Genomic DNA, 23,251 nt, shown 5'->3' on the forward strand with positions numbered 1-23,251 from the left:
GTCATAGTTTCCTGTGCCTGAGAGAGTGTGACTTGTCCAAGGTCACCCAGTGGTTTTACTGTTGGAAATAGCAACCTTCTACAAGCCTCTGTACTAGTTACTTGTTATGTATATAATTGTGATTGCTTACAATATTGTATGTATAGGATTTAGTATGCAGTTTTCCTTAAATCTATATTGTTTGAGATTGTGGGAGGGACTGCAGACATGTGACCAGATCTGGGACTATTCAGACTGAGACTCCATTTTAGAAGCCAGTTTGCATCAGAAGCAGTACAGTTTAGAAGTCAGTCAGTACAGTATGCAATTGTCAGTGTTAGTGTAAAGTCAGCATTAGTATTCTGCAATGTATAGTCAGTCTGTATTGAGTCAATGTTCAGTAATGTATTAGAGTGAAGAGTGTTAGTCTGTATGCAACAAAGAAGAGACTAAGTTTAGAGAACTTACTGTTTAAACTCTCAACCAATAAGAAATGTACCTGTATGCTGAATACATGAAGTTTGTGTTCATGGCGCTCGCTATAGCCTGCAATGTCCTAGGAGGGAGTACTTTAGTGGCTCATCAGTACTGTGGGTTGCAATTGCTTATGGAGGTGGGAGACTGCCTATGTAAGTAGACACCTCCGCCACATACGCACATACAGATTTTCCCTTTTATTATGTGTATAGACAGATATAGATAGATTACACTATGTAACATTATTTTTCTTCCTGGGTTATAAATGTCATTTCCTAATTGGTTCTATCATAAAAACATGGGAAAAGTTTATTAAACTGAAAAAACATTAGTTTTTTTTTGGGACATCCTGCAGCACATTTTGCTATAGTTTTTCATTGTTTGTGACAGCCACAAAAATGAAGCTTCTGGAGTATAACAACTACTTTCAAAGTAAGCAGTACCACACAATTAAACAGGAAATTACACTTTCAAACCAGGAACATAATTTAATTCAAATTTTGTTACATAGTGTTATTATTATTGTGTTTATTTATACTCTGCTTTCTCTCTCCATAAAGGAGACTCAAAGCAGCTTACATAATAATAATAATAATAATAATAATAATAATAATAATAATAATAATAACTTTATACCCCGCCACCATCTCCCCACGGGGACTCGGGGCGGCTCACATGGGGCAAGGCCCAACTAGCACAATTTACAAAAACAACAGCATAAAAACATTAAACAATATACAAAAAATAGTAAAACACAGTAAAACAATAAAACAAGAGTTAATACAGCAGTAAATCAATCAACCACCAAGTACAATTCAGTTGACTTCATTGGTGGGGGGGGACTGCAGCAGCAATATTAAAATAACATCATCAGTTAAAATACCAGAATAAAAGGGACCTAATAAAATTCAGGATAGAATTCATTAAAAGCATTTCAATACAATTTAAAATCTACAAATATATAAACATTAAAACAGAATTAACCACCAATGATATTTTAAAAATTCAGTTAAAATCATAAAAACATTCAAAGCTAAAAACCACAGCACCCAGACTTGATTTTAAAAACCTTCTTCTTTAAAGCCTTCTTCTTTTACTAGCAAACTGGAGGTTAAACAACCCCATACAAGAGATACAGACATATATAGTAGAGTCTCGCTTATCCAACCTTCGCTTATCCAACGTTCTGTATTATCCAATGCAGTCTGCCTTTTAGTAGTCAAATGTTTTTGTAGTCAATATTTTCAATACATTGCAATGTTTTGGTGCTAAATTCATAAATACAGTAATTACTATATACCATTACCGTGTATTGAACGGCTTTTTCTGTCAATTTGTTGTAAAGCATGATGTTTTGGTGCTTAATTTGTAAAATCATAACGTAATTTAATGTTTCATAGGCTTTTCCTTAATCCCTCCTTATTATCCAACATTTTTGCTTATCTGACATTCTGCCAGCCCGTTTATGTTGGAGAAACAAGACTCTACTGTACATTAATTGTGATAAAGTAATATATAAGAATACGTTTTTCATAAAAACTTTTATTTATATTTTTAAAAATAAATGATTTATTGCTTAATTCATATAGACTGAGTGATTTCTCATTACGTTCGCACCACACATCTGCACACTGCAGCTGACACACTAATGTGTTTCAACGCAGAGTTTGGAAAGCTCTGCAATAGAGGCTTCCAACCGAGAAAGATTTGTGTGAGAGAGACTATTCTCGCTTGCTCTCCTTCGCCACTAAAATATGTATACAGAAAATATGAAGCCTGAATCAGTATTGCGAACTCTACCACTTCAGAATCCGACCTTCCTTTCTGGCACGCACAAGCAAACCACACTTGGTAAAGGTTATTATTAGCTGAAAGGGAGAGTGTACATACACGGGAATGCATGCATTAAGACAAGCCAAAACGATAAAAATTACATGAAGGCAGGAGAGAGAGAGAGAGAACATCACTTACCAGTTTAATTTTCCTGAATAAAAAAATGTATCTTGTGCCTGATGATCTCTCCTAAATCTGTAAGCACATGTAGAGAAAAATACATCATTAGGCTTTCCTTCTGCTGTGAGATTTGCTGTCTTTTTCGTCTTTTTAAAAGACACCAAAGAGAGGAATAATGCTGTGTTTGTCTTAAACAGCAGAGAAGGTGGAAATACTCCCTTGGCAATATGGGAAGTTTATTTCTTTAGTGCAAGAAGAGTAAGAAAATATTTGTCACGCAGATGAATCACCACACCAGTGTTTGCATCGAAGAGGAAACAGCGCAAGTTTGCTATCTACTATAGCATCCGCCCTACACAATTAGGGCTGTCGGGTGAGGGTCTCAGGCGGATATGGGAGCTTGAGAAGCTTTTATGTTTCAAAGAACATATGGGAGCCAAACCAAAATGTCTAGAAGGTTAAATGAAGGTTAAATTACTTTCCTTCCCAAATCAATGACAACTAGGACCTCATTACCTCAGAGTTAATTGACATGGTTTCCCTTAAAGATATGGCATTTCTGTAGGAAGGAAGAGGCAAAACTACTTCTGAGTTTACTTTCTCCGAGAAAACCCTATGAAATTCATGGGGTCACCATAAGTTGACAGACAAATTGAAGACACATATACTCACACTTCCATATCACCCAGTGCTGGTGGAGATCTGCACCTCAGTTACTGTCAATAAAGTTTGGACTAAAACCCAAAGAAGAATAAAGGCCACCAACCACCTCTGGGAAACCATTTCATAATGTGAGCTCCCATCTCCAAACTGAACGAATATCGCCCATATTGAACATCTTACAGGACTAGCCCAAGACAAGTATTTCTGTCCATATCTAGCAGTAAAAATATAATCATAAAATACAAATCCTAATTTCCTGCCACTTCAAAGCTGCTGCACAAAGTAGTTATCTCACTTTGCCTAATTGTACATCTGGTAACGTGACCTTCCTTTTATGAGACCCATGCCTCATCTCATTATGGTTCTCCACCTGGGGTCCCCAGAGGTTTTTGGCCTAAAACTCCCAGAAATCTGAGCCAATTTACCACCTGTTAGGATTTCTGGGAGTTGAAATCCAAAGACATCTGGGGACCTCAGGTTAAGAACCACTGTTCTACTAGGTCATTGCTTCTCCTGGCACAACCATCTTGTAACCTCATCAGATGGGGCAATTTGACCGTTGTATGCCACTTGTTCTCCCATTTTGTCACGGAGTCCATTACATAATGCACATCTACTTCTGGACGGGCTCTGTGGCGAAAAGGAAGAGCAAGCGGTGTACGCGGTGGCGGCAGCAACACGGGAGGCTTCCCGTGTTGCCTTTGAAGCAATAAGAGAAAGCTGGGTGGTGGGCGTTTCCCCCCATGGGATGAGCTTCCAGGTAAGTCGGGCAATGCGGGGTGTGGGGTGACAAGTTCTCCATGCCCCCTGTTGGGAACCCACGAATTCAGCATGATGAGTGGCAAATCCCAATGTCAATGTGATAAGGCTGTTGGTTTATATGACGTTTTCTCCTATGGCCTTAAGGTCGCCATCAATCAGAAATGACTTGAAGACACACAAGACTAATCTCTATCTTCAGTTGGAAATAAAAAGTGAAACATACCACCTGGAATCCTGTTAGTGACACAAACATGAATATTGTGATGATGGTGTGTCTCTCTTCACATTTGAGGTGGTCTATAGAATCCTCATGGGGGCCCCTGGTGGCACAGTGTGTTAAAGCGCTGAGCTGCTGTACTTGCGGGCCAAAAGGTACCAGGTTCAAATCCAGGGACCGGAATGAGCACCCGCTGTTAGCCCCAGCTCCTGCCAACCTAGTAGTTCAAAAACATGATCAATAGGTACCGCTCCGGCGGGAAGGTAATGGCGCTCCATGCAGTCATACCGGCCACATGACCTTGGAGGTGTCTACAGACAACGCCGGCTCTTCGGCTTAGAAATGGAGATGAGCACCAACCCCCAGAGTCGGACACGGCTGGACTTAACGTCAGGGGAAAACCTTTACCTTACTTATAGAATCCTCATTTCCAAGATTGTTGGAGACTCTATAGCTGATCACTCATGACAGAGTAGGATTATCTTCTAAGGATAGAGCCTTGGTCCATAAGCAAGGTTATATGCATATATGTCTTGCTTTAGAGTTTGCGAGAGACTACCCCTGAACCCTTTGTGCCACTCTCCATCTGCAGCTGCCAAGCCATTGCTATGACCATTAAATAGACAGGGGAGAGGGAGGGCAGTGACCAAGAAATGGGGATAACCTTCCATTTTCACTGCAATTTACTAGACAAGAGGGAAGAAAATGACATGTTTGAGATGATGGTGTGGAACATTACATTATGTGCCTGCAATGCAATATCATATCCAATGACTGCTTAGAAAAAATATGCAAAGTAATCTTTCCCGTTACATTCTCCTCTGTGCTGTCTATTGAAAAAGCAACACAGTGATGATTTGACCAGTACCTAGTACCAACACTCCAAAATATTTATGTCTTTTCTAGATACCACACTTCAACAAATAATGAGGAACATCTTCCACAACCAATTCTCCCATTTATTCAGTGACTCAGGACAGAAGGAATGTTCCTCAAGTGTCTATCCAAAACCACAGAGGACCTCCATGAAATAGAAGGAGCATGAGTGCTCTTGGAACTGAATACCTTATTACTTCTGATAGCTAATTTTCTCCAAAAAAATTGTTTAAATCATTCTGTATCGTCAAGCCTTCGCCTTATCTAATGGAAACAGATCAAGCTACACAAACAGGCAAATATTTCTGCAGTCAAACACTCAATTGCGATTAACAACTCAGTCTCAAAATGTGCAGTGCCAGGGAAAAAGACAGTGCAAACATACCTGAAAAGAGCGTTGAGGTCATGGCAGTACAAAAGTTTCAGGCTTTAAACAGGGGAGGAACTGACATTTAAAGTGCATCAATATCTGTCTTTGCTAAAGAAAAATCTTGTTTTTTATTCTCCCTTTCTGCTTTGGCATAGCAGGCCTTTGGGTGGGTGTTTCAGGATACTAAAAATTATGGATAGGCAAAAATAGCCCCAAAGGGACTCTTTCAAATGGTGTAGAATTATTATAGTAGCACAGCTGTTCTTCCAGCATATGCCTCTGTCCACTGCTTATTTGCATTTGCTCCACCAAGTATAACATGATTATTTTGGGTAAGAAACCTGCAGGTCCTGAAAGACTGTCTGCATTTCTCCTAAACGTCCATGCTTTAAACTTAATGTGTTAACAAACAATGCCCAAATGCACAGAAGCAAAGATTAGGGGCTGTGATGATGCAACCGCTGAGCTGCTGAACTTGCTGACTGGAAGGTTGACAGTTCGAATCTGTGAGATGGGGAGAGCTCTTGCTATTAGCCCCAGCTTCTGTCAACTTAGCAGTCCAAAACATGCAAATGTGAGTAGATCAATAGGTCCCACTTTGGCGGGAAGGTAACAGCACTCGGTGCAATCATGCCGGCCGCATAACCTTGGAAGTGTCTATGGACAATGCAGGCTTTTTGGCTTAGAAATGGAGATGAGCACCAACCCCAAAAACTGAAGCTATCTAGAAAAAAAGTATATATTTCTAAAAAGTACATAAAACCAGTTTCGTTTTATTGGGTTTTGAAAATCATATCAGACGAATGGTGGCAATACATTGCTGAAGACATTCCCAGAATTTCTCCATCACTTTCCAGAACATCTCATGCGGAATGCTCTCTGCGTTGTTATCACAAAACGGTTGTCCTCATAATATGCTTGAACAACAAAGCCCCGATGTTCACCAATCCAGCACATGATGGGTACTGAAAATGGCAGAGCCTAGCCTACCAAATTAGACCAACCCCGCCTCTTTACCCACATGGTGCCCACTTGAAATATGGGAGATTTTTATGCCCTACCCTGTATTTTCTAATCAAAGCTTTTGTATTGCATGAAACCCTGCACATTCCTATATCTGAATGCTGTTAGGTCAACAAATCATACCCAGCGCAAAAAAACAATAGAGACAATATTCCTTGATCTCTTAGAGACATGCAAACAGGCAGACCCATGAGTTTGGCTATGGTATCTGTTATCTTTTGGTGCAAAACAACAGAAGATCATTGTATCATGATGGACTTTGTTCCAAAATGTAATTGCTTTAGTGAATCAACAAAAAACCACTGAAGGCTTGTGTTTGTGTTTGCTGTTAGTGTCTTTAAAGGTAAGCCAGCCAAGATTCAGGCCCAGAACATGCAGGGAAATAAAAGAGTTGCATGACATTTCACATAAATGATGGATGAAAGTCGGCTGAACAGTATACTAAAAAGGCAGCAAGATTAGAGCAAGATTACTTGCTTCAATTTGTTGTCGAAGGCTTTCATGGCTGGAATCACAAGGTTGTTGTGTGTTTTCCGGGCTGTATGGCCATGTTCCAGAAGCATTCTCTCCTGATGTTTCGCCCACATCTATGGCAGGCATCCTCAGAGGTTGTGAAGTATATTACCTCACAACCTCTGAGGATGCCTGCCATAGATGTGGGCGAAACATCAGGAGAGAATGCTTCTGGAACATGGCCATACAGCCTGGAAAACACACAACAGCTCTATTACTTGCTTCAGTCATTTGTTTTTACCTTATTATTCATACTATCCCATGAAGTAAACTAGGAAGAGGAAAACACAAGTGGAGAAATTACCTTGTCCGAAAAGCTGTGTCAACATCTTTTGACCTGAAATCAGTTTTAATGCTAAAGGGGATCTGTCGCTCCATTTCCTGTTCATCTGTGACTGGAATATGTTCTGATCTACTCTTTTGGAACATCCAAGTTTGGGTGTACCCTACACTGAAGAATCAATCTGGTTTGGCACCACTTTAATTGCCATGGCTCAATGCTATAGAATCCTGAGTGCTATTGTTTGGTGAATCACTAGTACTATTTGGCAGAGAAGTCTAAAGACTTTGCAAAACTATAACTCCCATGATTCCATAGCATTGAGCCATGGCAGTTAAATTGGTGTCAAACTGCATTAATTCAACAGTGTAGATGCACCAGTTGTCAATTTCATCTGAAGTCTGTGAGCTCTACTATTTTATTTGAAAATATACTAAAACAAAGATATCAACTCTTCATCAGTTTTGTACAGAGCTGAAAACAGTTCTCTAAGTATATATATTCAATATAAAAGTTTTAATTTTATCATAGTCGCATATGGGCAGATGCTTAATGTTTCATTACTAACCATTATACCTTCCAGAAATAGGTTTGAACACTATACTAAGCAGTGGATTCTGTATTAAAGTGTATAATAAAAGAAAACCAGGTTTCCAAGAATAAATCCTGCTTAGTCATCCCCCGATCAAATGCTCATGCTTTTCTCTTACTTTTTCACCAAGTGTCACCTTCCAGATTTTCTAAAGCTATCAATTCACAGCACAACTTGCTTTTTGTTCCCAGTATTGTCAGGGCTGGTCCAAGCAATTCTGCTACCTATAGCGAAGCATTAAGGAATACCTCCCCATTATGCACCATAAATTAAATAACAAAATACAATTCACTGCCTTTAAGGACACCCTCATTTGGTCTTCTCTAAAAGAGTTAACATTTGGAGTAAAATGGTTACGGAAACAAGAAATCATTGGAACATTTGAGGGAACATGGTCTCTTTTTATTTCATCCATAAATCAGACGGAAAGTAAAAGTCTCCAACTTTCCCCAGATATATGTGGCTAAATGTTCTGAGTAGGTTCTGTCCTTTGTACATCTGTTATAAATAGATTTTTGTATTTTTGTACCATCTATTACAGCCCGGCAACCTTTTAACAATTCTTACTGTCAAAGAGTGGACAACTGTATTTGTTATCTTTTTCATTAATAAATATTTTTAAAAGAGGGGGAAAGAACTTGCTAATTTATATTCAATACTATTACTAGGCTTGGAAATAAACTAATCACATTACCCACTGATAACACATATTGCTGATACTGGAGAATTTCCATTCCCCAAACACAGCAAGGGGACTATAAATTTCCGCCTCTGCAAACAAGCCTTTTTTGGGGGGTTGCTGTGAGTTCTCCAGGCTGTATGGCCATGTTCCAGAAGCATTCTCTCCCGACATTTCACCCACATCTATGGCAGGCATCCTCAGAGACTGAGGGGTCTGTTGGAAACTAGGCAAGTGGGGTTTATGTATCTGTGGAATGTCCAGGGCGGGAGAAAGAACTCTTGTCTGCCTGAGGAAAGTGTGAATGTTGCAAATGACTACTTTGATTAGCATTTAATGGCCTTGCAGATTCAATGCCTGGCTGGTTGCTGCCTGGGGGAATCCTTTGTTGGGAGGTGTTAGCTCTGGCCCTAATTATTCTTGTCTGGAATTTCCCTGCTTTTTGGGTGTTGCTCTTTATTTACTGTCCTGATTTTAGAGTTTTTTTTAATACTCGTAGCCAGATTGTGTTCATTTTCATGTTTTCCTTCTTTCTGCTGAAATTGTCCACATGCTTGTGGATTTCAGTGGCTTCTCTGTGTAGTCTAACATGATGGTTGTGAGAGTGGTCAAGCATTTCTGTGTTCTCAAATAATATTCTGTGTCCAGGTTGGTTCACCAGGTGCTGTGCTATGGCTGACTTCTCTGGCTGAGTCAGTCTGCAGTGCCTTTCGTGTTCCTTGATTCGTGTCTGGGCAATGCTGCGTTTGGTGGTCCCTATGTAGACTTATCCACAGCTGAATGGTATACGGTAGACTCCTGCAGAGGTGAGAGGATCCCCCTTGTCCTTTGCTGAACACTGTTGGATTTTCTTAGTGGGTCTGTAGGTAGTTTGTAGGTTGTGTTTCTTCATCAGCTTCCTTATGCAATCCCTTTAGGTATAGTAAGAACACTTTTCTTCTGGGTGGAACTTTGTCTTTATTCCCCTGGCTTGTTCTTTGTTTGCTTTCCCTTTCTTGTTATGTTTAACCAAAGGTGAATCTACACTGTAGAAGTAATGCAGCTTGGCATTGACACAACTTTAACTACTATGCTCAAATCTATGAAATTATGGGATCTGTAGTTTCACAAGGTTTTTAGCTTTTTCTGCCAAATACAGTAGAGTCTCACTTATCCAACATAAACGGGCCAGCAGAACGCTGGATAAGCGAAAATGTGGGATAATAAGGAGGGATTAAGAAAAAGCCTATTAAATGTCAAATTACATTATGATTTTACAAATTGAGCACCAAAACATTATGTTTTACAACAAATTGACAGAAAAAGCCGTTCAATACAGGGTAATGTTGTGTAGTAATTACTGTATTTACGAATTTAGCACCAAAACATTGCAATGTATTAAAAACATTGACTAAAAAAACATCGGCTACTAACAAATTGACTACAAATAAAGATAGAATTGCATAAAATGAACTTACAGTAACAACGTTTTCGGAAATTAAATCCCTAAAAAGTTCCATCCTTGCTGCCTTAAGAAACAACTGTGAATTCGGGCAGGAGGCAAACTGTGTTGGATAATCCAGAATGTTGGATCAGCAAATGTTGGATAAGTGAGAGACTACTGTAGTTCTGGTGATTCACCAAACTACATCTCCCATGATTCCATATTTCTGAACCATGGCAGTATTCTACAATGTAAATGGATCCTGAGTGTTCTCCAACCTTATTTTATCCTTTCCCCAGAAAGATCTACTCAGAGGAGGCTTGCCATTGCCATCCTCTGAGGCAGAGAGTATGGATTTGAACCACAGGCCTTATGAAATAGAGTCAATGCAGTTTCACACCACTTTAACTTCCATGTCTCAATGCTATGAAATCAGGAGAGTTATATTTTGGTGGGTCACTAGTACTATTTGGCGCAGAAGGCTACATGATTTTTTAAAACCACAGCTTCCAGGATTTAATAGCATTGAGCCGTAGCAGTTAAAGTGGTATCAAATCGATTCTATAGTGTAGAATATGAACCTCAAAACACTTGAAGGACCACTAGTCTAGAACTATACTTCTGAAATTCACAACAAATTTCTAGTTCTCTAGAAAGTTCACTTGAAGACATTACACTATTAGCATCTCAGTAGCCTCTCTAGAGTACCATTAGCTTCACATCTCAGAGAAGGTGCACTTGTTTCTATGTGCCTTTGATTCCCATTTTAAGAAAGAGTCAACACAGAAAGTGGAAAGAGAATAGTTTCAGAGTCAGGAATGGACACTCCTTACAATGAGGACAGTGTCCAACCCCAGTTCTTGCTGCACAAAAATCTGAAAGGACGTGGATAGTCCCCACTGCAAAAAAGACTGTATTACAAATAATGAAATAACATTCAACATATTATCTCTGTACTATTCCATTATCCGGGCAGAGGCCACAAGTTGGCGTTAGAGAGATGATAGTTCATTTCATGAAGGGTGGAGGTTGAAGGAATAAATCAATTTCCCTCTGTTTTTCTGTTATTCCCCCCACCCATGTCCCTGTCGTGAAAACAACCATAATTTATGATATGAGGAATGGGGAGGAGGAATAACTAGCAAAAATGGGGAAAATGTTTTTTCTCCTTCAACTCCCCACCTCTTGTAAACTGGACAATCCTTCTCTCTAGCCTAGATAATGGAACAGTACCATTATCTCTACGCTCTGGTAATTCCATAACTGCACACAAAATTTTCCAAAAGAACACGAAGAATGGGGAAAATGCCATGTCCTAGAAAGCATTCAATGTTTTGAAAGTGGAAAAAATAATTAGCAAGGAAGGGAAGTCAGAAAAGAAGGATGATGTGGTAACATCCCTAGGGTGTAGCCTTATTATCACTTAACTGGAAGGAAGGAAGCCCTCTTGATGTCAATGAAATTGACTTTGAGTTGACAATGGCCTACATCCAACATTGTGCAAGTGCTTGGCCATTGGTATGATAGAAAATTACTTCCCTCTCTTCAGCTATGCTAACCGAAAAGAACTACTGGAAGCTTTTCCCACTCCATGTAACAGATTTGGGGAGTGTATGGAGAGGGGGGGAATGCAGTGGGAATGGGATATTGCTGCCTTTCCAGTTCCAGTGACAGACACAGAACCATCTAAATCAGTGGTTCTCAACCTGTGGGTCCTCAGGTGTTTTGGCTTACAACTCCCAGCAATCCCAGCCAGTTTACTAACTGTTGGGATTTCTGGGAGTTGAACATCTTGATTAAGGTATTCACAGACTCAGAGTCAATTTATGAGTAAGGGGATAATTTCAGGCACAAGTAGGTATTGAAGGTGGAAGAGCAGTAGTAGCTTCCAGGTTGTTATTCCTGAACTGTTTGTCTGTTTTACTTGGAAAGAGGATAGAGTAAAGCCTCATCTACACTGTCATATAAAATCCAGTTTATCTGCTTTGCAGTGTAGAGTCATATAATCCAGTTCAAAGGAGTTGATGTGTATTATCTGCTTTGATAAACTGGATTATATGACAGAGTAGAAGGAGGCTTAGTTAGTCACCCAGCACACTCTTCTAAACTGGCCTGCTCCCTTTCAATGTGGCGGAGATCTTCCCTCCGTGCCAGTTTTGAAGGAACACCCAAATGCCAGCTACTCTGATTGGAATACAGAAGGAGTACAAAGGTAAAGGTAAAGGTTTCCCCTGACGTTAAGTCCAGTCATGGCTGACTCTGGGGGTTGGTGCTCATCTCCATTTCTAAGCCGAAGAGCCGGCGTTGTCCGTAGACACCTCCAAGGTCATGTGGCTGGCATGACTGCATGGAGTGCCATTAGGAATACAACCTTCCCCTTAAATTCAGGCAGCAAAATGTCTTGGTCTGGTTGACATTCCACAGGTCTGTAGCCAGAGTAATCAGCTTTTTTACGGAGTATGGACATAGCTGGGTTTACTTCTAGGTAAATATGCATTGAATACTACTAATAATATCAGAAGCATAGCATTAAATTGAAAACACACTCAGGTTGGCTTCTTGATAGCAGCCTGATGCAGAACATTAAATCTTCACTATTAATCCCTGCATGGATCCATAGTTTATAAAGCAAATGCTATACAGTACTCACACTTGCTGCTGCTGCTGCTGCTAGGAAATTATTAATGTCCTCTTTCTAGCCTCACGAGGAAAGCCGCTGTCTCTTGTCAGCTTTCTGAGGAATAGGAAATGTTTCTGAGCAGCATAGCTAGCCATTAAATAGTTGATTCAGGGATTGCTTGAGTGACACAATCCTTGGATCTGTTTCATGCCAAAATATCTGAAGGAGGCAACAGTGTCCACGCCCAGCCTCCAATGTCACTAATGCAGGACTGATACGTTGTCCAATCCATGAGCAAATCTTCCCATGCTTTCCCAGTTGGATACCTCCTCCCACTGGAGGGCCAGGTTCCCATCCTGTGGAGTTATGCCATGGGGCAATTTACTGATTGGAATTGATCGTGGCCCCAAAGGATCCCTAAAAGTCAGGTAGATGCATCTGGGGTAAGCAAAGCTTCATCCACAGAAGGTGCCTCTGCTTGATTTTAGGAATGGTCTGCTCCCTGGAGGTCCACCAACTTCTAACACTGCCATTTCCCCACACACCAGACAGCAGCAGTATTCTCTCTACCCCACTGACTACAACTTACTTATGGTTGCTAGAGCTCAGGAGTGTCCTGGCCTCTCTCTCTTTTTTTTTTAAGTCTCCGGGGAAAATCTCAGATCTGCATCACTACTTTCAAAAGTTTTTTTTAAAAAAAACAACACAACATTTTGTGCTGCTGTTCCTCTTGCTGCAAGCTATTTTGGAGTAGTTTCAGGAAAGAACAGTCAGCATGGAGAAATACTGAGCTTCCTCAGTATTTGCTGCCTCGGGAATTGCTGAATATAGGACTACAAGGCTGTTGCTTTGTGGCTTTTCCGATGTTATTGTTAACGTTTTCAGATCTGTTACTTTCTTTCACGCCATATCCTGAATACTTGACGTGATCTTGCATATGAGGTGCCGATTGACTGCCAAACACCTAGCAAGATGTAGCACAATTCTCTTTCTCCTCCTTTGTTTAGACCAGTGCTTCTCAACCTGTGGGCTGCGAGACTTAAAATAACGTCCACAAGACATGTATGGAAAATCAGCTCTACATTATTAAATATGGTTTTCTGTGGATGAGCAGATGGTGACTACTGGATGGCATATGTTCTGTATCAGAAACTAGAGCTGATGTGGTCTATCCAATGCAGTTTTCGGAATCAGCACCCCAAATAACCAAACTGAATCTAAAGCTGACCAAAAAACGATTCGTAACCCTTTTGGTACTAATGTTGGAGAGTGGCCCCTGGTCAAAGTGGTCCCCGGTCAAGTATTCCTTGGTCAAAGTGGTCCATGGTCAAAAAAAGGTTGAGAACCACTGGTTTAGAAACTTGATTTATTTTTCTTTTATTTCTTGATCTCAGTACTTTCCATTTCAACTTCCCCCTTTCTCATCCTCTAATTGTCTCTGCTAAGCATTTCCTTCTTCTTTCTCCCTGTCCCTAGCTCTTGATTATATTAATCTCTCTCGTTCTTAATAATAATAATAATAATAATAATAATAATAATAATAATCACCATCATCATCTCCCCAGGGGGACTCGGGGCAGCTCACAAATGCACCATGGTGTCGCATCTGAACCACAATACACAATATACAAGTACACAAATATAAAATATATAGCATAAGTATAAAAGCAACATTGTATGTAAAATCCCTACATCATTTCTTTCCTATACTTTTTCTCCCCCTCCCTCCCCTTATCTAGGCTAAAAAATTTTTTTTCATGTCAGGAGCAACCGGAGTTGCTTCTGGAGTGAGAGAATTGGCTGTCTGCAAGGACGTTGCCCAGGGGACGCCCGGATGTTTTGATGTTTTACCATCCTTGTGGGAGGCTTCTCTCATGTCCCTGCATGGAGCTGGAGCTGATAGAGGGAGCTCATCCGCGCTCTCCCCGGGTGGGATTCAAACCTGGCAGCTTTCAGGTCAGCAACCCAACCTTCAAGTCACGAGGCTTTTATCCCCTAGGCCACCGGAGGCTCCAATCTAGGCTAATGTTTTCTTGTGTTATTATTGCTGTGTGCCTTTATATCCACAAAAAAATTTACATGGCTTGTATCACATACCACATTCCCCAAATGCGTGCTCTGTGGTCTCAGCAAGACTATGTTTGGAAGGGGGAAAGAAATTTCTTAATATATGCAATGCACACTATGTAGTTTTACCACTTTAGCTACCATAGGGTGCATCTACAATTAGTTAATATATGCATACAACATAGTTTTACCACTTTAGCTGCCATAGAGTGCATCTAGTTTGTTAATGTATGCATATTATATAGTTTTACATCTGAATTGTTTGGACAATCTCTGGACACTCCCTGCAATTTTCAACATCTGCTACGAACAAACAATGTGGCAGTGGAAGTTTCAGACTCACTACTGAACAGAGGCAGATGGACATCTAAGAGAGTGGTCCAGATATCTCTATCGCAAATTCTATCTGTAAGCTGTTCGGAAGTGAAGATCAGGACTATTGACTGGCTTCATAGAGATTATCAATCCCGGAACCGCTCCTCGTGTCTTCTTATTGGACTGGAAGACAGATTGTTAGTGGAGGAATTGTTCTCACTTGGGCCCAAATTACAACAGTGGGGCATCACTCTTAGAAGGGTATTAATAGACCCATTGATCCGCCCTTTGGTCATCGGGCTGAAATCTGATATACAAGACTCAATAATGTCCAACAATGGGGTTGAATGTTCGCCGGTGTTGGCCCCCTTCTCAGAGTTCCATTTTGAGACTCCCTCCCCAATTTCGAGTCCTGCCTGCTTCAACTCCCAATCCCGCCCACAGACGCTACCCTTGTTCAGTCCCCTTTCCACGTCAGATGACTCCATGTCAGATGACTCCTTTTCTCTCCGACCAGTGGAGATGGGCTCTTTCCCTAGACAAACAAGTACATTTGGAGGCTCTCCATCTTTGGACAGCTGACTAACCCCTTCAGAAGGCAACCTCAATCAGCCAATCCACCAGGGGAAAGAGGGGTCACACGGGTGGGGCACCATCGAGGTGGTGTGGGGGAGGAGGAAGATCGGTCACTTGCTGCCCAGGGAGAAGCGCAACAGAGTTCTTGCGACCCTGGAGAGGAATAGGTGTGGTAGTCTCCATGACAGACCCCCCGGTCTTAAGGTTCTGCTTTTGAACGCCAGATCCATCAACGGTAAGACAGCTGTCATTCAGGATTTGATCCTGGATGAGGGGGCGGATCTGGCATGCATCACCGAGACGTGGTTGGACGAGCTGGGTGGGGTGAATCTCACCCAGTTGTGTCCACCAGGTTTTGGGGTGCATCAGCAGGCCAGGGCTGGGGGGCGGGGAGGAGGAGTCGCGGTGATCTTTCGGCAGTCCATCGCCCTGATCAGATGCGCCGTTCCGCAATCTTCGAGGTTTGAGTGTGTCTCCTTGAAGGTGGGAGCGCGAGACAGCTTGGGGATTCTGCTGGTGTACCGTCCACCCCGCGACCCAGCAGTCTCTCTGTCTGAGCTAGCAGAAGTGGTCTCCAATTCGGCCCTGGTCTCCCAACAACTCATAGTTTTGGGAGACTTTAACATCCATGCCGAGACCACATTGACAGGTGCAGCTCAGGATTTCATGGTTACCATGACGACCATGGGGCTGACTCAAGTTATATCTGGGCCCACACATCAGGCGGGACACACGCTGGACCTTGTCTTTATTGTGGACGGTGGGACAGTCAGAGTGGAAGAGCAAAATATTCTTCCATTGTCATGGTCTGACCATCATCTGATCTGTTTAAGTTTCGCCGTGTCTTCTAACCTCCGCAGTGGTGGTGGACCCACTAAGATGGTCCGCCCCAGGAGGCTGATGGATCCGGATGGACTCCTGAGGTCTCTTGGGGATCTTCCTGTTCTGGAGACTGGCGATCCTGTCGATGTCCTGGCTGATCACTACAATAGTGAGCTGTCAAGGGCACTTGACACGATCGCTCCCGAACGTCCCCTCTCGCTGCGTAGAGTCACATCGACTCCTTGGTTCACTGAGGAGCTGGCCGTGATGAAGCGTGCAAGGAGGGGACTAGAGTGCATCTGGAGGAAATCTCAGGATGTGTCTGACCAAGCATGGGCTAAAGCCGCTATTAAGGCTTACTCCGTGGCTTTGCGAGCAGCCAGGAAAGCTTTCACGACTGCCCGCATAGCGTCTGCGGCCAACAGGCCATCTGAGTTGTTCCGAGTTGTTGGGGAGCTCCTGCGGCCTCCTGAGACCCAGGGGCTTCCCGATGACTTGGCAACTCGGTGCAGCGATTTCGCGCACCATTTTGCAGGCAAAGTTGCTCAGATACGCTGTGAGTTGGACTCCAGCTTAACTGTAGTTCCAGCGGAGGTAACCGAGGTACCTGTCTGTCCGATTTTGTGGGATTCTTTCCGGCTTGTTCTTCCTGATGACGTGGAGGGGATTCTTGGGTCTGTGAGGGCGACCACTTGCGCTCTGGATCCTTGTCCTTCTTGGCTGGTTAAGCTGGCCAAAGATGGGTTGTTGGATTGGTTTGTGGCTATTATAAATGCCTCCTTGGGTCAGGGGACAGTTCCATCCTGCTTTAAGCAGGTGGTGGTAAAACCGCTATTAAAAAAGACCTCACTGGACCCATCTGTATGTAACAACTACAGACCAATCTCCAACCTCTCGTTTCTGGGCAATGTTCTGGAGCGGGTGGTTGCCACGCAGCTCCAGGAATTCCTCAATGACACTGATTTTCTGGACCGCTCGCAGTCTGGCTTCAGGCCTGGGCACAGTACTGAGACGGCTTTGGTCGCCTTGGTGGATGACCTCCGCAGGGAGCTGGACAGGGGGAGTGTGACCCTGCTGGTTCTCTTGGACATCTCAGCGGCTTTCGATACCATCGACCATGGTATCCTTCTGGGGAGACTCTCCGGGATGGGGCTCGGTGTCACGGTTTTGCTGTGGCTCCAGTCCTTCCTGGAGGGCCGTTCCCAGATGATGAAGCTGGGGGATACTTGCTCGGACCCCTGGCCATTGACCTGTGGGGTCCCGCAAGGGTCTATCCTATCCCCCATGCTGTTCAACATCTACATGAAACTGATGGGAGAGGTCATCCGGAGTTTTGGAGGGCGTTGCCATCTCTACGCAGATGACACGCAAATCCACTACTCGTTTCCATCTAACTCCAAGGAAGCCCCTCGGATGCTGAACCAGTGCCTGGCCGCTGTGGCGGACTGGATGAGGAGGAACAAACTGAGGATCAATCCTGACAAGACAGAGGCCCTCCTGGTCAGTCGCTCGTCTGATTGGGGTATTGGGTGGCAACCTGTGCTGGACGGGGTTGCACTCCCCCTGAAATCACAGGTCCGCAGTTTGGGGGTCCTCCTGGATTCAGCGCTGACGCTTGAGGCGCAGGTGTCGGCGGTGGCCGGGAGGGCCTTTGCACAACTCAAACTTGTGCGCCAACTGTGACCATACCTCGTGAAGTCTGACTTGACCACGGTGGTGCATGCCTTAGTTACCTCTAGACTGGACTACTGTAATGCGCTCTACGTGGGGCTTCCCTTGAAGACGGCCCGGAAATTACAACTGGTCCAGCGGCGGCCAGACTAATAACTGGGGCGAGTTACAGGGAGAGATCCAATCCCTTGTTCAAGGAGCTCCACTGGCTGCCGTTTATTTTCCGGTCCCAATTCAAGGTGCAGACCATCATTTATAAAGCCCTAAATGGTTTGGGACCCACCTACCTTCGTGACCGTATCTCCTATCATAAACCTGCCCGATCCCTTCGATCGTCAGGGGAGGCTCTCCTGTCACCACTGCCAATATCTCAGGCCCGCCTTGTGGGAACAAGGGAGAGAGCCTTCTCTGCTGTGGCCCCCCGATTGTGGAACTCACTGCCCGGTGAGATTAGGCAAGCCCCCACACTAGCAGCCTTTAAGAAAGACCTGAAAACATGGCTCTTCCATTGTGCCTTTGGAGAGTAATCACTACATACATCCCTTTTGCTGCTCTCCTTCAATATTTGTCCTCCAGATCGCACCGCCACTTTATGACCCTGTCCTCTGTGGTTTTTACTCCTACTTCCTTTCTCACCTCGAGTTTTAATCTAGTGTTCATGTGGCCCGCCCTTGGTTTTATTGTTCTTTGATCTTGTTTAATGTAGTGTATATTTTCTTTTATTGTGTTGTTTAATGTGCTATGATTTGTTGTTCTATTATATTTTGTTATATTGTATTGTTCTGGGCATGGCCCCATGTAAGCCGCCCCGAGTCCCCACTGGGGAGATGGTGGCGGGGTATAAATAAAATTTATTATTATTATTTTACCACTTTAGCTGCCATAGTGTGCATCTAGTTTGTTTATGCATGCATACTATATAGTTTTACCACTTTCGCTGCTATAGGGCGTATCTACAGTTTGTTAATGTATGCATACTATATAGCAGGGGTCCCCAAACTAAGGCCCATGGGCTGGATGCGGCCCTCCAAGGTCATTTATCTGGCCCGCACCCTCAGTTTTAAACTTAGGCTCATCCAAAGTCTGAAATGACTTGAAGGCACACAACAACAACAACAACAACAACAACAACAACAATCCTAACTAACTTGACTATCTCGTTGGCCAGAAGCAGGCCCACACTTCCCACTGAAATTCTGATAGATTTATGTTGGTTAAAATTGTTTTTATTTTTAAATATTGTATTGTTATTTCGTTGTTGTTGTTGTTGTTGTTGTTGTTGCTGTTGTTGTTTTGCATATTCATATTTTTTTCCCAATGACAATTTGTCCCCTCAACACTCTGAAGGATTGTGGACCGGCCCTCTGCTTAAAAAGTTTGAGGATCCCTGCTATATAATTTCACTACTTTAGCTGCCATAGAATGCCTCTGCAGTTTGATCTCGCTTTAACCACTCAGTGATCAATGCTATGGAATCATGGGTGTTGTAGTTTTACAAGTTCTTTAGCCTTCTCCGTCAAAGGGTGCTGGTGCCTTGCCAATCTTAACATTCTATAGAATTAAGCCAATTACTTAAATTGATGTCAATCAGCACTCATTCTACAGGGTAGATACATCAATAGCTCCATGTAACATTGCACGACCATCGCAGCTGGCATATTTCATCTTCAGCAACTATTTGTTGTCATTTTATGTCATTGCATCACTTCACAAATCGGTGTTTCAAACTGATTTACTGAGTTGTTTTTCTTCCCTTAATTTGTTATCTAATAAGCCCTAGCGTGATGCAAATGTGTGCATAAGTGGAACTAGTCCAAAATATTCCAGGTGAAGATCTAGTGGATGTGGTCACTCTCCCCAGCCACAGTTTGCGCAACAGCTGTCCTTCTGACCCATATAAAATAAAAACACATTTTTTTCAACTGTTCCCTAATTTATTTCCTCTCTGTATCTTAAAAGCAGCTTGTAAGTGCCAGAGATGTTTTCATTTGACCTTTAAAATAAATAAATAGCAATGCTGTGAATAAGTTTTTGGAACATCCACAAGGTGTGGCTTCTTTCATAAATGACAGCTGGCAGAATGAAGTATTAGATAATGGTAAACAAGCCATAGCATCTGGACTACAGTGTGAATAGTATAACCCTGGATGTTAGGGAATTATTGACAAGCCTGATTATACCATCAGACAGAGACAGACTACCATTTCATGCAGATTTGTGATACCCTGAAAGAAATGTATACACATGCATATGTGAGCATACAATTGCACAAGACTTAAGCCTACCATTTGGAGATTGTAGGTTTCGACAGGACAAGCTCTTTCCTCGGGAATTTGTTTTCTTGCTCACCTTCTTCAATAGAAAATGCTTTCAGATGCAGTGTATTTTTTTCGTGTCTGAAACACCAAGTCACTTCTGGTGTGAGAGAACTGGCCATCTGCAAGGATGTTGCCCAGGGGACTCCAGAATGTTTTGATGTTTTTATCATCCTTGTGGGAGGATTCTCTCATGTCCCCGCATGGAGCTGGAGCTGATAGAGGGAACTCATCCATGCTCTCCCCAGGTTGAATTTGAACCGGCAACCTTCAGGTCAGCACCCAACCTTCAAGTCATCAGCCCTGCTGGCATAAGGATTTACCCACTGTGCCACCGGGGCTCCCTAATTGCTTGTTTAGAATCGGGGGAAAGACTTTTAGGTATCATGTTCCTATCACCATAGTTGAAAATGGGAGAACAAGAAGGTAATTATAAACTTGGTAGTAATCTCTGAAAATATTGAATGTTCTCATCAGTTCTGCTGGCACAAGGGTTTAACCCACTGCGCCGCTGGGGGCTCCAGAGTATTACATGTCCTGTGCATAGGCATTTCCATTTCTCCTCTCCTTGTTGTGCCTCAGGGCTCTTCAAGTTTATCTGCTTCCATGTTGTGCATTCAAATTACCTGTCAGCTTAATGGCAACCCCATGAATTTCACAGAGTTTTCTTACGGATGGAGAACTTGGATATGGTTTCCCATTGCTGTCCATTGGATTTAAATCAGCATGACTTCTGATGGTATGGCCTTCAGCTACAAAACTGGACAAAGAGCTTAACTGTCTTTTTGCTTCCTTAAATTGTAAAAGGAAGCAGTTTGAGCTGAGTGAATCAAAACATCTCAGTTCTACTTCTGTTAAGAGCACTCATTTCCATCCTTTAACAATGCTAAACTGGAACTAAGGGTGTATTTAAACTGTAGAATTAATGCAATTTGGCACCATTTAAATGGCTATGGCTCAGTACTATAGAATGATAGGATTTGTAGCTTGATGAGGCACCAGCACTATCAGGCAAAGAAAACTGAAGACCTTGGAAAACTACAGCTCCTGGGATTCCATAGCATTGAGCCATGGCAGTTAAAGTAGTATCAAACTGCATTCATACTTCAGTGTATATACACCCTTAGAGAAATGCAAAATGGATGATGATGATAATGACAAAAACAAAAAGCAAGGCAACTATGACTACTTAGAGCAGGGGTCCCCAAACTAAGGCCCGGGGGCCGGATGTGGCCCTCCAAGGTCATTTACCTGGCCCCCACCCTCATTTATAATATAATATTTTTATATCAGTTTTAATAATATAATATATTGTATATATTGTATATATATGTATATATTGTATATATACATATAATATTGATAAAATATTATAATGTTATACAATATAATACTAATAATAATACCATATAATAATATTAATTATATGTTATATATTACATATAATATTACAGTATAGTGGTATAGTTCAATATAGTAATATATAATGCTAATATTGTGCTATGCTAATAATATAATATATTGTATGTACATACAGCTGCTCTGAGTTCCCTTCGAGGTGAGAAGGGAGGGATATAAATGTAGTAAATAAATGTAGTAAATGAATAAATAAATAATTTTGGACTTAGGCTCGCCCTGATAACCGAAACCCCGGCTTTTAAATTAATTTAAAAGCGCAGCGGAGAGTTCCGCAGATCACTCACCAAAGGAACGGAGCGGGACCGCAGCAGACTATTATTAAAAGATTTTTTTCTTTCTTCACTTTCCCCTTCCCTGAACTATGTAACAAATCCCCCAATAAAAGTAGCACTTATTTTAACAGTAACTCTCTCTATCTGGTTATTTTGTGTCATTCTCTGACTCCTTCCTTTGCATGCAATTTCTCTCTCTCTCACTAACCCGCTTGATCTTTAAAAACCCTGGCGGAGGCTTCTCCGCCATAGATTAATACGGCGGACGATATAAATTGGCTCATATCTCTATCAAAATTACCCCTAGAACGCTCCTCTTTTAGTCCTAACCCTTTCTAAGGCTCCTGACTCGAAGACCACCAACGGAACCGAAATCGGTCCAGTTTTCGGCACCTCAACAGCTGACTGTCAAACGGGACCGACTGCTCTTTTCAAGCCGGGCTGCCCTCCTCCAGCCTTATCCCCGACTTTCCTCTCCCCGCGACTCGCGGAATGGTTTTAAGAGATCCCTAGCCACTTTCTGTGAACTGGGGATGGGGGGATCGCTCTCCCGCTGGGGAGACATAGATCTCCAAGTACCCTCACCCTCTCTGCAGCTGCCAGGGGGTGCCCGGACGGGTGCCCTCCACGTTTCATTCATACCTTCATAATTTTATGAAGGAGAAGAACACTCTTCCCCAGACCTATCCCTGGACTTATGAAATCTTATACTTCCGAAGACTATAACCCACATGTGCCCCTTCCCCATGCCATCTCTATGAATTTCCTTCCATCACAGATGAACTCTTTTCCTCATGTATCCATGAATTTTCATATTCTATGTACCTGGACACCCTCATGACCCACTGTTGTATGAATTTCTAATCGTTGGGCTAACTTCATGAATTGTGAAATCATGCTGCTAGAACTCCACTTCTATGACTTTCCATATTGGGTTCCCCAGATGTTGTAAACCTCGTTCTTATCAAATGTTTTCAATTGTTTATATCATCCATGATTCCCCTTTATGCAATGTAGCCCCCCTCTATGGATTCCCCCCTTACTTCCTTGAAATCTGTCTATCTGCCTATATGTATTTGTACTCTTTGGGATCCCCGGAAATTATGTGTTTTTCCTAGCTGGGTTTACGCTCCAACTTTATTTTATTTTTCATTTTTATCTCATATAATTGTCAAATCATGAAATCAAATGGGAAATATTTTGACCCCAACATGAACCCTAGCCCCTATGACCCAGGCCTCCCTTCCCAAAAACAAAAGGATAATCTGCTACAGCTTAACCCAATCTAATTCAGGTTGCATGGACAATATAAGGCTTGAGTCACCAAATTCGGAGTATAGTCCTAAAGGTGATTCAGCCCCCAGGGC

General features: G+C 42.4%; 1 protein-coding gene across 2 annotated transcripts in view; it reads right to left on the reverse strand.

Annotated features, from left to right (window-relative positions):
* The window catches only part of cmklr2 (chemerin chemokine-like receptor 2), a 30,824-nt gene extending 18,263 nt beyond the window's left edge, over positions 1 to 12,561 (reverse strand). Inside the window, exons 1-2 of one of the 2 annotated variants that reach the window (XM_008114938.2) lie at positions 12,458 to 12,561; positions 2,428 to 2,484 (exon numbers count right to left, since the gene is read on the reverse strand). The gene's annotated coding sequence lies outside the window, so the exon portion shown is untranslated. Of the gene's footprint in view, positions 1 to 2,427; positions 3,025 to 12,457 lie in introns of those variants that run through there. The other variant, XM_016995149.2, reaches the window with a different exon arrangement.
* Positions 12,562 to 23,251: the final 10,690 nt, after the last annotated feature.

The sequence above is a fragment of the Anolis carolinensis genome, chromosome 1 (assembly GCF_035594765.1).
Source record: "Anolis carolinensis isolate JA03-04 chromosome 1, rAnoCar3.1.pri, whole genome shotgun sequence".
NCBI lineage: Eukaryota > Metazoa > Chordata > Lepidosauria > Squamata > Dactyloidae > Anolis > Anolis carolinensis.